We start from the raw sequence: 16,173 nt of genomic DNA, 5'->3' as shown, positions 1-16,173 counted from the left end.
GGATTAAACACTCCACCGCTATGAGTTCGCTGTTGTGCCAACCATCTAAAATACCTTTCCTTTTTTTGATCCATATGGCAGTCCTTCCTATGTGCCAAGTGTCACCATTAGCATCAAGCTGCTGCAGGAATCTTTCCTGGGTCCTCTCAGGTCAAATGGACCAACCCTTCCTCTTGCATTCAGTCCTTGCTGATGAACCCAGGTTTGTGTGTCTGATGGACAGGGGGGCCAAACAAACCAAAACGTAGGAGTTTGAGGCAGAGAAAGGCTTATTGCTAGGTCGAGCAAGAATAGACAGATCATGCTTGAAAAGCCCAAAGTCCCCAACAATTTTGGAGGAAAAGACTTTTTTTTTTTCCTTTTTCTTGGCCATGCCATGCAGCATGTGGATCCTTGTCCTCTGATCAGGAATGGAAACCATGCCCCCTACACTGGAAGCATGGAGTCTTGACCACTGGACTGCTGGGGAAGTCCTGGGGGAAGAGTTTTAATAGGCAAAATTTGGGTGGGGGTGGTGAGCTGCAGGGTATGTGACCTTCCTCTGATTGGTGGGTGGTGAAGTAATAGGGTGATGTTCAGCGTTCTGATCCCAACCCGTTTGGAGTCCTCTTCCTATGTGGGGGCCTTGGTTCCTGTAGAACAACTCAGAGATATATCATTAAGTATATCTTTCAGGAGGAACTAGGGCTGATACTGAAAACTCAGCTTCTCTGTACACCGCTGCCAAAGTGAATCTCAAAGACAGATTTTGGGTGAAGTGGAAAAGGACAACCTTGTTACTTTGCTAGGCAAAGGGGGTCACAGTGAGCTATTGACCTTAAAACCATGTGTCTCAACTTGGGGAAGAGAGTGAGAAGTTTTATAGTAATTGTTAAAAGAGGGTGTGATCAGCTCGTGGACATTCTTCTGGGAGTTGGCAGTGAGGTAAGTAGGCAACCTTCAGGTCCAACTGGTCTACGGTCTACATCCTCATGGGCAGCATACCACAAAACAGCTCAAAGACATTGTTGTGTGTATCCACTGATGGAAACAGAACCTTGCCCCAAGGCTGCTCTTAGCTGTTTCTTCCTGGTCTCTCATCCCCTCCCTTCCCTAATTAACAACTGCTTGAGTCTGCCCACTGGAACTCAGGGCAGGTCACAGAGGCTCAGTGAAGGCTGTTTCCTATGATCAAAGAAATGGGGGGCATGGAAAGGTTTGTGGAGCCCTGCTGAGCATCAGGACCCTGCCCTGTTGTTTCTTGATTGCCTTTCTTTTGTTTCTGCCTTACCTCATTCCTCTAACCAGTAACCGTTTCAGTCTGGCCTTTGGGACTCAGGGGAGGTCTAGGAGGCTGAAACCATTTTCCTACAGAGAAGAAATGGGGGACACAGAAAAGCTTTTGCACTCAGAAGAGCCCCACAGTGTCCTGGTTGGTTTCCTCCTGGCTAGATAGTAAGGATTTAGATTCATCGCTCTAGCTCCATCATTTTGCCCCGTATCAGGCACCAAGCAGGTGTCAATAGCTTCAGAGATGAATGACTGAATGAATTCAACAGGTGAAGAAACTGGCCTAAGGGTGGTTTGCCCATTTGAGCAAGTCACCCAGCTTGTTAGTTTCTCATCTCTTTGTACCAACCAGGAATAAACACCAAAACTCATATTGACTTTTTCATTTCAGGGTGAAATATCATTTCATTTCATTATTCCATTTCATTTCATGCCCTATCCTTCACACTGGTATAAACATACCATGGAGTTTTTGTTGGTGGTTACTCCTATTGTTAAATAGGAGTTTATTATTGAATAAACCCTAGTGCTTCCTGGATGGAGCTCATATTATTCGAAGAGAAGGAAAGCCCATGCCCCACCCCATCCCACCCCCTGCACTCAAGTCACCTGACCCCACCCAACAACTCTGTCTTTCCTTCAGTCAACAAGAGTGCATTGAGGACATGCTGTCAACTTTTTGCTACCAAGACAGGTGAAATGCTGAGTCGTTCAGGGCACAGATCCAAGGCTGGGACGGAGCCAAAGCTTGTCAGATGAGCACGTGATCAGAGGCCACAATACTCCTTATTAAGCCACGGCTGTTTCTCTTAAGAGGCGCGGCTCTAGAATTTCTGAGCTTTCCACACAAATCTCACCATGGCCACCATCAGGCAGGGGTGAGTTCTTGTCTTCCAAAATCTCCTTCTTTAGAAAAACCACCTGCTTTACTCTAAGGGAAGTACATACTTAGGAAAAGCAAGTTCTTTGAGGGTCTAACATTTCAACATATGCCACCAAACTCTTTTCTTCCTTCTGACATTTTGGAATAGCTCCTCTCCTTGTGAACTAGTCACATTCCAACTTTATACATGCACACATTTGAGCCCATGTCAATACTAAGAGTTATCTCCTAGTGATCTCCCTCCCATAGTCTAGTTACACAGATACAAGAAAATGGAGGGATGTTCATCTAAGCCACGGATGTTAGGAGTCCTCCCTTTGTCAGGAGAGCCCACTGTGGCAGGCTCTGAGTCTTGGCCCTTGTGTTGACTGGAAAGGGGCTTTCAGAGGAAGAGGATGTCACTCCGTGTAGTCTGGACCTAGGTGAGCATTTAGGGTGAGTGGGATTCAGGAGGATACAGGGTGAGGAAGGGGGCAGGGAGAGTGAGGTGGAAGATGAGGCCCTCCCACCTCCTCTGGAGTCAAAATGTATGGCCAATTAAGTACAGGAGAAGATGCTCAGCACCACTGGCCATCAGGGACAGGCAAACATGCCACGATGAGATGCCACTTCGTACCTGCCAGGATGACCAGAAGAAAAGAGTTAGGTAACAATAAACAATGCGTTTTGGCAAGGACTTGCAGACTCTGGAACGTTCACATGCTCCTGGTGGGTGTGTAGAATGGTTCAGCTGCTCTGGAACACAGAAAGGCAGCTCTTCAATGATTAAACATGGAGTGACCATATGACCTGGCCATTCTACGCTTGGTATCTTTCCAAGAAAAATAAAAACTTTGTCCACGTAAAACTGAACGTTTTACTGCACGTTTTCACTTTGTCTGTGTAAAACTGCTACCATGTTCACAGCAATGAAACAGAGCAGGACCATATGGTCCTTGCCCCTCTCCCCCAACCACATCCTTTGCCTGCCTTTTGCCTGTGGAAAACCTTAGTCAAGAGCAAGTTTAATCAGAGAAGTGAGAAACATGGAAACAACGGAAGCAGTCAAAGGAAACTAAATGATAACAATGTAGTCATTAAGCGCAGTCAAGGACCTTTAGTTCCCTCTCAAGGGCTGTAGATAATATTCTGTGCCACATCCTGGGAGCTGTCTTATAGACACCAAAACACCGGGTGGGGAAGCTAACTACATGACCAGATGGTACCCAGGAGACGAGCTGCCGCGATTCCGAGAACTGATCGCATCGTAAAGAAATGGGGACAAGTGCACCCTGGAACTGAAGATTAACTGCACCTGAAACGAGCTGATGCTGGTGAGACCACTGGTGACCGATTTAAAAATGACTGCTAGAGACGACTGTGTGATTCTGCACGTAGCCCCCTGCCCCCTCTGTCTATAAGAGCTCTCGCTTCCTGCTTCTCAGGATGGGGGAGTGGGCCTTTGAACAGATGTCCGCCACTGTCTCCTGACCCCAGTTGCTAGCACTGGAAATAAAGCAAACTTTTCCTTTCACCAACCTGGCCTGTTTATGGGCTTTTGAGTAGCGAGCAGCAGGACCCCCACACACAGACTCTTTCAGTAGCAGCAACACTATTCATAAGAGCAGGAAAATAGCCCAAATGTCCATTAGCCAATGAACGGATGCACAGAATGCTATATATGCACACAATGAAATAGTCGTTGGCCATAAAAAGGAACAGAGTGCTGATACGTATTACAACGTGGGAGACTCATAAATATTACACTGTGTGAAAGAAGCTGGTCAGAAAGGACCACATATATGATTCTGTCCCTGTGAAGCTCCTGCATAGGGAAATCTGTACAAACAGAAAGTAGATCCACGCTTGCTTGGGCTGGGCAGGGGGCAGGGCAGGGGAAGGATGAGATAAGGGAGGTGATACTAAAGGGTTTGGGATTTCTTTTTGAAGTGATGAAAATGCTCTAAAATTGACTGTGGTGATATGCCAAGAGCCACCGAACTGTACCCATTAAATGGGTGAATTGTACATCTGTATATCTCATAAAAGGGCTTCCCTGTGTCTCAGGTGGTAGAAAAATGTCTCAGGTGGTAAAGAATCCGCCTGCCAATGCAGGAGATGTGGGTTCGATTCCTGAGCCACGAAGATCTGGAGGAGGAAATGTCAACCCACTCCAGGATTCTTGCCTGGGAAATCCCATGGACAGAGGAGCTTGGTGGGCGACCGTCCATGACGTCACAAAAGTCAGACGCGACTGAGTGACTGATAGCAAACACATTTAAAACAAACAAGCAAAACAAAATCAAAGACCTTCTTTCCGCCCTTTTGGTTTCTTTGGGCAGCTGATGACTGAGGCACACTTTGTGACCTAGGAGGTGTGGATCCAAAGAGAGGCAGAGGTGGATGTGGAGAGAGTAAGACTGGAAGCCGCAGGCATCATGTAAGGCTCAGGGTTTCCTAAGTTATGGAGCTGGGGGTTGACCTCTCCGGGGTCTTAGAGATTCAAGCAGGACCAGTTGACATGTGAGGATGCAAACCTGTCCTCTAATCTACACCGCAACTCCTAGGAGCTGGGAGTGGACTGGTTTCCTTGTACTCATTTTGCTGATGTGTCCTGAGTACTACTCAGCATCACCATACAGATTCTTCATCTCCCCTCTGTTCTGATAAAAAGTCCAGTGCATGCAAACACTCGCACTGGTCACTCCAGCTTAAAAGAGGCCAGACTACACCCCTGCAAAGGCCCCGGCTTGGGGTGTCTCCTAGTCATTTCCACACCCAGTTTCCACCTCCAAGTTGGTAGAAATTCCCGTTTCTTGAGCTTCATGAGACAAGACAGAAGTTTCTAGGGGAAAGAAAAAAAGTTTTTAATGGGAGTAATTTTTTAATGGAACATTGTTTAGAAGTCATTTCAACATATACTCTTTGTCAGTTGAATTGTAGAATGATTGTATGTAAGATGCCTTATGCTTGGAGATTATTTTGTTTTCAGGTGCTACAGAGAATTCCTCAGGAATGAATCACTATTTTAGGTTCAGAATTATATGGTTGCAATGGTTCACCAACTCAATGGACATGAATTTGGGCAAACTCTGGGAGACGGTGAAGGACAGGGGAGCCTGGCATGCTGCAGTCCATAGGGTCACAGAATTGGATGTGACCAATCAACTGAACAGTGGTTCCATATTGCAGGTCAGGATCAAAGATGCAGGGACATCCCTTCCGTCCCAACTCTTCATGGTTGGCTCTATAGATCCCAAGGGGAAAACCTTTCAGAAAACTGCTGAGCGTCTAGACTAATCATGTTTTCTCATCACTCAGTGATTTCTTGCTTTAGCTTAACTCTGCTGGTTGGATCGATCGGGCAGATGATAATATGAACACAGCCACGGGGTGAGGAGATGGGAACTGGCCTCTCTTGGATACAGCTGGGGAAAGCCAGGCCTGTGTTTCCATGTTGGCACACAGGCTGCATTGAGAAAACACCTGTGTGAAATGTTCATATTCATTAGGTTCTACCCCCCAACATGGCTTTCTCAATTGTGTTTGCGGGACCTGCCTCCATTTAGAGTCCAAGAAAAAGGAATGCAGGACCACAAAGCCTTTGATCTGCTGCACTTAATTCTTTTCCTTTCCCTGTTAACAGCTGAGATGCTGTGGCCGTGCAGAACTACACCAACCGAAGCTCCAGCCTCCACTTCCTGGACCATGGCATCGCCTTGAGTTGCTGCATGAACAAGTAAAAAGTAACTGTTAGTTGCTCAGTCGTGTCTGACTCTTTGTGAACCCAAGGACTGTGGCCTGCCAGGCTTCTCTATCCATGAGATTCTCCAGGTAAGAACACTGGAGTGGGTTTCCGTTTCCTTCTCCAGGGGATCTTCCTGACCCAGAGCTCGAACCCGGTTCTTCTACACTGCAGGCAGATTCTTTACTGTCTGAGCCACCAGGGGAGCCCTATGAACTGCTGTATGAACAAAATTGATTATAATCCCCAGCATCTACACAACCTCACCATGGCTGCCACTAACGTGAACCAGACGGTTGTTATGATTGGGTGACCAGTTTCCTGTAGACCAAGATGGGAATCATCGCTGAAGTGACTTTTGGAATCACATTCCTTCAGCGGATTGGCATGCTGCTGGCCTGCTGTCTGTTCCAGTTCATCACAGCCAACCCTTATGAAACGGTGTAAAGGGTCTTTCAAGACTGATGGAATAAGGGACTTCCCTGGTGGTCCAGTGGCTAAGACTCTGCACTCCCAGTGCAGGGGGCCCAGGTTCAATCCCTTATCAGGAAACTAGATCCCACATGCCTCAATGAAGACTGGAGATCTCGCATGCTGCAACTAAGACCCAGCGTGGCCAAATAAATAAATAATTGTTTAAAATGGGTAAAAATTAAAAAGAAAAAAAAAAGAATGATGGAATAAGAAACTTGTTTTCATAAGGACCTGCAGTGATCTTTCAAAGACTTCCAAAGAATCTTAGAGCACAGTACATAACACGCCCATCCTCACCTCCCTCCCTGCCCACAGCTGGCACTCCTGCCTCTGCACCACCTTCAGCCTGCATTGCATGTAGCGTTCCACTGTGTGGAGCCCCGTTGTGCCAGAGTGTAGCCAGGTGGCTCGCATTTGTCCTAGGGGTCTCCCCTGCCCCGAGGCTCTGTGCCTGCCAGCTCCTCTCTTGGTACTTGCTGTCTCTTACCCAACAGCTGGCTGCCAAGAGGGCAGAAACAGAGGCTGCCAGGCCTTCTGAGGGTCAGAATGGGCAGAGGGTCACTCCCCCCATGTTCTGTTGGTTAAACCAAGTCTTGGGGGCCAGTGCAGACTCAGTGTGGGAGAGGACATCGCCAGGACACGGATGCTGGCAGCTGTGGCTCCTTGGGGGCCGGCTTTGCACACCGGCTGCCGTGGCTCACTGTGGAGGAGGGAAGTGCAGTGAGATGGTTAGAACTGCAGCTCTGGAGGCAGGTTAATATGGGTTGAAATCTTGACTTGACCACTTCTTGCTGAGAGTACCAGATGTGACCATGTGGTGTAAGACATAAAATGAGACTCGCGATTATGTGATCTTGCCATCTGATGAAACTAGAAGCCCTCTTATGACCCAAATGCAAATTCCCCTCCCCACTCTGCTCCTGTGGCTAAAGTCCCCCAACTAAACACCAGTCCCTCATCAAACAGACAGGGCTCAGTTTCTGCTTACCCCCTGAGCAGTGGGCTTCATTGCCCTCCTGGCTGGTAGAAGTACCAAACAAGGCCATTACATCTTCCCATGGGAACCAGGGGCCACTGCACTCTCGTGTCACTACAGAGCCTGCATCCCACAGCCCAGCTTTTTCACCCTGTTCTGTGTGATCCCCATGTGCTCTTGCCTAGTAAGCAGTGATCCCCTCTCCTGGGCCGTGAGTGTAGTGTGTGTCAGTCACTTAGTCATGTCCAACTCTTTTCGACCCTATGGACTATAGCCTCCCGGCTCTTCTGTCCTAGGGATTCTCCAGGCAAGAATACTGGAGTGGGTTGCCATGCCCTCTGCCCGGAGATCTTCCCAACCCAGGGACTGAACCTGGGTCTCCTGCATTGCAGGCAGATTCTTGACCATCTGAGCCACCAGGGAAGCCTGGGCTGTGAATTTTTGTGATTGATAAACCTCTTTTCATCTCATCTGTCCTATGTTGGGTGTGGTGTGTTTATCCATCGCCATAACCCTGGGGCAGGAATCTCTCGTTCGTGAATGGTGTGACGGGGAGGTGGTTAAAACAGATGATAAAAGCAAAGGGCTAGAGTAACACATATTATTGTCACTATATATTGTCACACTGCTTATTTAACTTATATGCAGAGTACATCATGGGAAATGAAGCACTGAATGAGCACAAGCTGGAATCAAGATTTCTGGGAGAAATGTCGATAACCTCAGATACGTAGATGACACCAACCTTATGGCAGAAAGCAAAGAACTAAAGAGCCTCTTGATGAAAGTGAAAGAGGAGAGTGAAAAAGTTGGCTTAAAACTCAACATTCAGAAAACGAAGATCATGGCATCTGGTCCCATCACTTCATGGCAAATAGAAAAAGAAACAATGGAAACAGTGACAGATTTATTTTCTTGGGCTCCAAAATCACTACAGATAGTGACTATAGCCATGAAATTAAAAGATGCTTGCTCCTTGGAAGAAAAGTTATGACCAACCTAGATAGCATGTTAAAAAGCAGAGACATTACTTTGCTGACAAAGGTCTGTCTAGTTAAAGCTATGGTTTTTCCAGGAGTCATGTATGGATGTGAGAGTTGGACAATAAAGAAAGCTGAGTGCTAAAGAATTGATGCTTTTGAACTGTGGTGTTGGTGAAGACTCTTGAGAGTCCCTTGGACTTCAAGGAGATCCAACCAGTCTATCCTAAAGGAAATCAGTCCTTTATATTCTTTGGAAGGGCTGATGCTAAAGCTGATGCTAAAGCCTTTGGCCAATCCTTTGGCCACCTGATGCGAAGAACTGACTCATTTGAAAAGACCCTGATGCTGGAAAAGATTGAAGGCGGGAGGAGAAGGGGATGACAGAGGGTGACATGGTTGGATGGCACCACCAACTCTATGGACATGAGTTTGAGTAAGCTCCAGGAGTTGGTGATGGACAGGAAAGCCTGGCATGCTGCAGTCCTTGGGGTTGCAAGGAGTCGGACACGACTGAGTGCCTGAACTGAACTGAGAGTGACACAAAGAAGGGGTCATGAGCCAATGAATGCTGTTGGCCTCTGGAAGCTGAAGAAGGCGAGGATTCTCCTCTTGAACTTCCAGAAACAATGTAGACCTGGGACACCTTGATTTTAGAAATCTGATCTCTAGAGCTGTAAGATAATAAGTTGGTGTGGTGTCAAGGGACTACATGCTCAGTTACTCAGTCATGTCCTACTCTTTGCAATCCTTTGGACTGAACACCTCCAAGCTCCTCTATCCATGGGATTTTTCAGGCAAGAATACTGGAGTGGGTTGTCATTTCCTTCTCCAGGAGATATTCCCAAACCAGGGATCAAGCCTGCCATCTCCTGCATTGCAGGTGGATTCTTTACCAATGAGCCACCAGACTGCATTCGTGGTAATTTGTTACCAGCTGCCATAGAGAACAAAAATATCATGTTTATCTTCCAGGCATCTCTCCTATCTGAAGTTATTTAATTAATTTATTTATACATTTATTGTCTAGTTCCTCTTACCAAGTTCTGTGAGAGTGGGCTCTGTGTTTGGTCTCTATCACCTCATCTCCAGCGCCTGGAATATCTGGGTGCTGGATAAATCCCTGCTGAATGAGCCTTGAGTGAAACATGATAATAGTGCAACGGCCTGTGTGTGGCCTTCTCTGGGCTTTTACCCTTCCACTGGTTCTGATAATCATGGGAAGCTTGATTCTTAAGATCATAGTAGCATTATTTGGCACAGTTTATAACAATGCTTTGTACTGAGAATATTGTATTCTTGGGGAAAACATTTTTTTTTGCAAAATTGCTTAGAAAAGTGCTTAATGTAACTACTACAATATATTTACAAATGCATCATTATAAAGGAGACAAGACGTCAGTGTTGAAGTCAACATGGGCTGCTGCATTCAGTGAGGGGATGGTCTGGGGAGAGTTCAGGTCCATAGAGGCTGCCAGCTCACAGGTCTCCCCCAGAGATGCCGGCCTTGAACATGCCGTGTGGCGCTGTGCATCTAGCCAAATGGAGACATCACACCTCATCTCTGAGGTTACATCCTACACCTCTGTATTAGCCTTCTATCACTGCACAATGCATTGCTACCAGCATGGACATTTTAGACAACACATTCATCACCTTATGGTTTCAGTGGATCAGGATCCAGGCCTGTGACAGCTGGGACCTCTGCTCAGGGCCTCTCCCCAGGTGAGACCCCCTTGGCGTGAAGGTGTTAGCCACGGCTGCCGTCTCACCTGAGGCTCAAGAGTCCTCCTCCAAACTCATGCAGTTGTTGGCAGAAGTCATCTCCTCGCAGCTGTAGAACTGACATCCCCTTTCCAGCTGGCTGTTGTTGGTCAGGGACTGCTCTCAGCTTCTAGAAGCTGTCCCCAGGTGCCTGGCACATGGCCCTCCTCTCACACCTTGCATCTTCCTGGCCAGTAGAAGAGCCCAGCTGAGGCTCTCGATGCCTTTCAGGACTCGCCCGATTAGGCCAGACCCACCTGGGAGGAGAATCTTCCTTTGGATTAACTCAAAGTCAACTGAGTTGGGTACTGAGTTCTAGCTGCGAAATCCCTTTTGCCATAACAAGTGATTATCATCATGGGGGTGATGGCCATCATAGTAAATATTTTGGGCCCTGTAAATGCACAGGCAAAAATAAGAACATTGTGGAGGCAGTAATATAACAAAAGGAAAAAACAAATTTACACACTTTTTACAAAATTCAGAAACTACTGAGTATATTTTTTGTAATAGAGGTCTGCCAATGGAATTCTCTCCTTTTGAAAGAGGGATAACATTTCACTTAAGTGGAATTCAAAGTTAGTATACCCTACAATAAAAATCAGTTGCAAATGTTCATCTGTTAATGCTGATTTGTACTGAGATTTTACCAATTTCATCTTTAAAAATGCCCTTTCACATAGATAGATATTGTCAAGTACTGATACTAATTCATGGGCACATAATTTTAATTGTGGATATTCACCAATTGGAGGACATTTATAATGTCACAGGTCTTGCCCAGACTCATGGGGAGGGGGTTGTTCCCCTGGGGTGGGGGTGGGGGATGGGCTTGGACTCCTGCGGGCCGGTTTGGCCAGTCTGCCAACCACAACCCCTCCACCCAGATTCATAGCTGCATTCTCACCGATTCCATTCTTTCTAAACCCAGGAGGCACAGTCTCTGCCGGACTTCTGCTAAGCTCCAGGAACTCTCTTCATGACTGGGACAATGCAATGTCTCATCAGAGCAGGGGTGGCCTCTCTGATGAGGCCACCTGCCTGCCCGGGTTCCTTCTCTCCTCCCCTCCTCTCCTCCTTGTCAGTTCAGTTCAGTCGCTTAGTTGTGTCTGACTCTTTGCGACTCCATGGACTGCAGCACGCCAGGCCTCCCTGTCCATCACCAACCCCCAGAGTTCACCCAAACCCATGTCCATTGAGTCGGTGATGCCATCCAACCATCTCATCTTCTGTCGTTCCCTTCTCCTCCCGCCTTCAGTCTTTCCCAGCATCAGGGTCTTTCCATATGAGTAGGTTCTTTGCATCATGTGGCCAAAGTATTGGAGTTTCAGCTTGAGCATCAGTCCTTCCAATGAATATTCAGGACTTATTTCCTTTAGGACGGGCTGGTTGGATCTCCTTGCAGTCCAAGGGACTCTCAAGAGTCTTCACCAACACCACAGTTGAAAAGCATCAATTCTTCGGCGCTCAGCTTTCCTTATAGTCCAACTCTCATATCCATACATGACCACTGGAAAAGCCACAGCCTTGAAGGTCCTAGACGGACCTTTGTTGGCAAAGTAATGTCTCTGCTTTTTAATATGCTGTCTAGGTTGGTCATAACTTTTCTTCCAAGGAGCAAGTGTCTTTTAATTTCATGGCTGCAGTCACTATCTGCAGTGATTTTGGAGCCCCTCAGAATAAAGTCTCTCGCTGTTTCCACTGTTTCCCCATCTATTTGCCATGAAGTGATGGGACCGGATGCCATGATCTTAGTTTTCTGAATGCTGCGTTTTAAGCCAACTTCTGCTAAGCTCTGAGAACTCTCTTCACGACTGGGGACAATGCAGATGTCTCATCAGAGCAGGGGTGGCCTCTCGCTGGGCACCCTGCCTGCCTGGGTTCCTTCTCTGCCTCCGCTCCTCTCGTCGTCAGACCTCATCATTTCCTGTCCGCACTGGTTGTGGTCTCTCTGCTCCCTACTCCCGGAGTGTGTACAGCTCAACACGGGCAGCAGGGGGCGCTGCTGGCCTTGGCTGGAGGGCAGCTCCAGAAGTCGGGGGTGTCAGCCACCCAAGCCCACCGCATCTCGCTGAGTGCCACCTCCCGGCTCTCTGCGCAGAGAGGCGGGTTGTGCTCTGGGCCCGGGAGATAAGGAACACGGGAGGAGGGACAGGTCTAAGGGTTCTGTGTGGAAATTAAGAGAAAAAAAATAAAGTGAAACTCTGGATTGGGGCACATTTTTGGATGGCATCACCAACTCAATGGACATGAGTTTGAGTAAACTACGGGAGTTGGTGATGGACAGGGAAACCTGGCATGCTGCAGTCCATGGGGTTGCAAAGAGTCGGACACAACTGAATGACTGAAAATAATGGAAAAAACCCCAGACACCCCAAGAACAGGGTAAAAGGAAACTCACTCAGGACGTTGCCTTCAGAGGTTGGCTGGCACATCAGTGGAGGTCAGTGCTGGGGGCTCTTTGGGTGAACACAGGAAACCTGAGGCTCTGCCTACACCTACCCCATCCCTACCCCTGCCCGCTGTGCCATGGGAGAGTCTAGTCCTTTCTCTGCAGGGGCGACCCCTGCCCTTGCTCCTGGGCGTGCACAGCCCAGGTAAAGAAGAGGCTCCTAAAGTGGGAGCCGTCACTGACTCCCAGTCTTGCCAAGTTTAGCTTCACACTTGGAGCTAAAACCCTCACCAGGATGAGCAAGCTCTTCCAGTGTCAGCTCTCTCCTTTTGTAGCCCCTTCTGTTTCTCCCACCCCAACTCCAACCAGTTGTGCCCCCTCCCAGCTCTGAGCACAGACTCTTCACTCTGGCTCTTTTCTCAGGCACTGGAAGCTTGACCACCAGGAAGCCCTTGATCTTTCAGAGACGGGATCTCCAGACCCCAGGACCCCAGGAGATCCTGTTGACATCATCTAGGGGCTCATGGAGCCCAGGGTTAGGAGCACATTATCCTGGTTCAACACTTTGGAAGGGGAAATTCTTCCCATAGTTTTCCTAATAAGCCTACAGGGGTTTAAAAAAACAAGGAAAAAACATCCATGCAAAGGATAACTTCTCAATAAGTTATGACACTAGACTCAGTGAAGTTATATTGCATAACTTCGGGGAACATGTGACATCCGCTTTGGTGAGGCCACAAACAGTATGAGGGTTAAATCCATCAAGAATCTGGAATCAGGTCTCAACAAAACTGAAAGGCAAATCATTTATGAAATTCAGCAGAGAGAACTTGAAGTAACTGACTGGAAGCTGAAGCCACTTAGGGTCTAGATGCTGCCCAGTTAGAGTTAGGGAGACAGTAGATGGGCAGTCAGATCCAAATGAAAATACACCACATCTTGGGGTGGCTTTTAAGACCCCTTTCCTGTCTGTCCCTGGTGGCTCAGCTGGCAAGGAATCCGCCTGCAATGCAGGAGACCCCGGTTTGATTCCTGGGTCAGAAAGATCCTCTGGAGAAGGGATGGGCTACCCACTCCAGTATTCTTTGGTTTCCCTGGTGGCTCAGATGGTAAAGAATCTGCCTGAAATGCTGGATATCTGGGTTTGATTCCTGGGTTGGGAAGATCCCCTGGAGAAGGGAATGGCTACCCACTCCAGTATTTTGGCCTGGAGAATTCCATGGACTGTATAGTCCGTGGGGTCGCAAAGAGTTGGAGACGACTGAGCGACTTTTGCTTCCTCTCTATCTATCTCCTGGATTTGGCAGGACTGTATGTATTCTGCTGGGTTTCCCAAATGGCCCCAGTGCTGAAGAACCTGCCTGCCAATGCAGGAGACATAAGAGACACTGGTTAGATTCCTGGGTTGGGAAGATCCCCTGGAGGAGGGCATGGCAACCCACTCCAGTATTCTTGCCTGGAGAATCCCCATGGACAAAGGAGCCTGGTGGGCTACAGTCCATGGGGTAACAAAGAGTTGAACACGACTGAAGCAAGTTAGCTGCACGTAGGCGTGTGGGCTTTCTGCTACAGACAGCACGTATGCACCTACTTGTTAGTACCTCTGCCACCAAAGAGCTGCTAGAAGGACAAAAAACTGAAGCTGGGACTAATTTTGCCTCATTAGTTGAAGCACACTTTCAAGTTAACACAGTTAAGAGAAGTGTTTTGGCATTTGGACTAATTTGCCTCATTAGTTGAAGCACACCTTCAAGTTAACACAGTTAAGAGGAGTTGTTTGGCAACTTATCCTATAATAAAACTGCATAATATGACAAAAGCCACTACTTGTAATGGTTGTTGAGGATCTTCTATAGCTTTTTAAAGTTATTTCTCTAATACTCACAGTGCTTAAAATTTTGTTAATGACAAATGGGCTTCTCAAGTTCACCAAGTATTTTTTTCTTTGTTTTGTAGTATTTATTTTTGTGCATTTGACTGCATGCAAACTCTTAGTTGCAGCTTGTGGGGTCTAATACCCTGATCAGGGATCGAACCCAGGCATAGGAAGTGCAGAGTCTTAGCCACTGGACCACCAAGGAAGTCTCGTGGTGCTTAACTGTTTTTATAAGAAGAAGAATGACGCATATTTTGTATAATTTGCAGGAAAAATGTTTTAGAAGCTTCAGAAAGAAAGTTGACCTTGCAGAAACATACTGGGTTTCGTTTTTGTTGTTGCTACTTTGCTTCTTTTTCTAATAGCTCATTATTTTCAGATGCATCATTGTGGAAGTATTTTCCTGGTCCAGTATGTCACTCCTACCTGAGGCCTGATGAGACTGTACACTGACATTCATTTCAGTTCAGTTCAGTCGCTCAGTCGTGTCCAACTCTTTGCGACCCCATGAATGCAGGACGCCAGGCCTCCCTGTCCATCACCAACTCCAGAGTTCATTCAAACTCATGTCCATCGAGTCAATGATGCCATCCAGCCATCTCATCCTCTGTCGTCCCCTTCTCCTCCTGCCCCCAATCCCTCCCAGCATCAGGGTCTTTTCCAGTGAGTCAACTCTTCTCATGAAGTGGCCAAAGTATTGGAGTTTCAGCTTTAGCATCAGTCCTTCCAATGAACACCCAGGACTGATCTCCTTTAGAATGGACTGGTTGGATCTCCTTGCAGTCTAAGGGACTCTCAAGAGTTTTCTCCAACACCACAGTTCAAAAGCATCAATTCTTCGGCACTCAGCTTTCTTCACAGTCCAACTCTCACATCCATACATGAATTAGAGACCTGCTAAAATGAATTTCGTATACCACTGGTTACTTGTGGATGCTTATATTCTTGAAGAAGCAATTGGTTGGTTCTGAACAGGTGAAAAATTAGTCATTTATTAAACTTTAAGAAATATGACCCAAGTTGATTTTTAAAGTTAACAGATTGTCGTGGACATATCAAGTTCTTCTAGGAAAGCTTAATCAGAATGCACATACTCTAATTTGGGAAGCTGCTTTGCCTTGTTCTGTGTTTAAGAATGTTGCTGTTGTTGTTTAGTTGCTAAGTTGTGTCCAACTTTGTGACCTCATGGAGTGTAATCCTCCAGTATCCTCTCTCCTTGGGATTTCCTAGGCAAGAATACTGGAGAGGGTTGCCATTTCCTTCTCCAGGGGATCCTCCTGACCCAGGGATCAAACCCATGTCTCTTGCATTGGCAGGCGGATTCTTTACCACTGAGCCACCAGGGAAGCCCTGAGTATGTTACCAAAGCATTACACACGTGAAAAATGACAAAGATATGGTGAACATTAAGGCCTTCCCCTAACTTTTGTCCTTTGTCTTAAGATTTAAAAATTTTTTCCTTAAGATTTTGTCTTAAGATTTAAAAATTTTAAAAAGTAAATTAACTTTGAGACATGCTTTACATAAAACGAAACACACCCATTTTAAGTCTGCAGTTCTTGATGAGTTTTGGACAAATGCATGTACTTGCTTTACAACTACTGGGCTGTTGTTACTGCTTCTGTTGCTGCACTGCTCCATCCAGATAGAGATCCTTTTCATTGTCCTGAAAAGTTCTTTCATGATTCAGTCACTCACCCTATTTTGAAAAGAAATTTTAAAAACAAGTTTTTTTCTTTTCTCATCTATGGATCTACCCCAACACACTTGTGTCTCCTTTTCTTTCCTTTTGATTATTGCTGCTCTAGCAGTCTGCCAGTTTGTTGGATTCAAAC

This window comes from Bos indicus x Bos taurus, chromosome 1 (genome assembly GCF_003369695.1).
Source record: "Bos indicus x Bos taurus breed Angus x Brahman F1 hybrid chromosome 1, Bos_hybrid_MaternalHap_v2.0, whole genome shotgun sequence".
NCBI lineage: Eukaryota > Metazoa > Chordata > Mammalia > Artiodactyla > Bovidae > Bos > Bos indicus x Bos taurus.
This window is presented reverse-complemented; position numbering follows the sequence as displayed.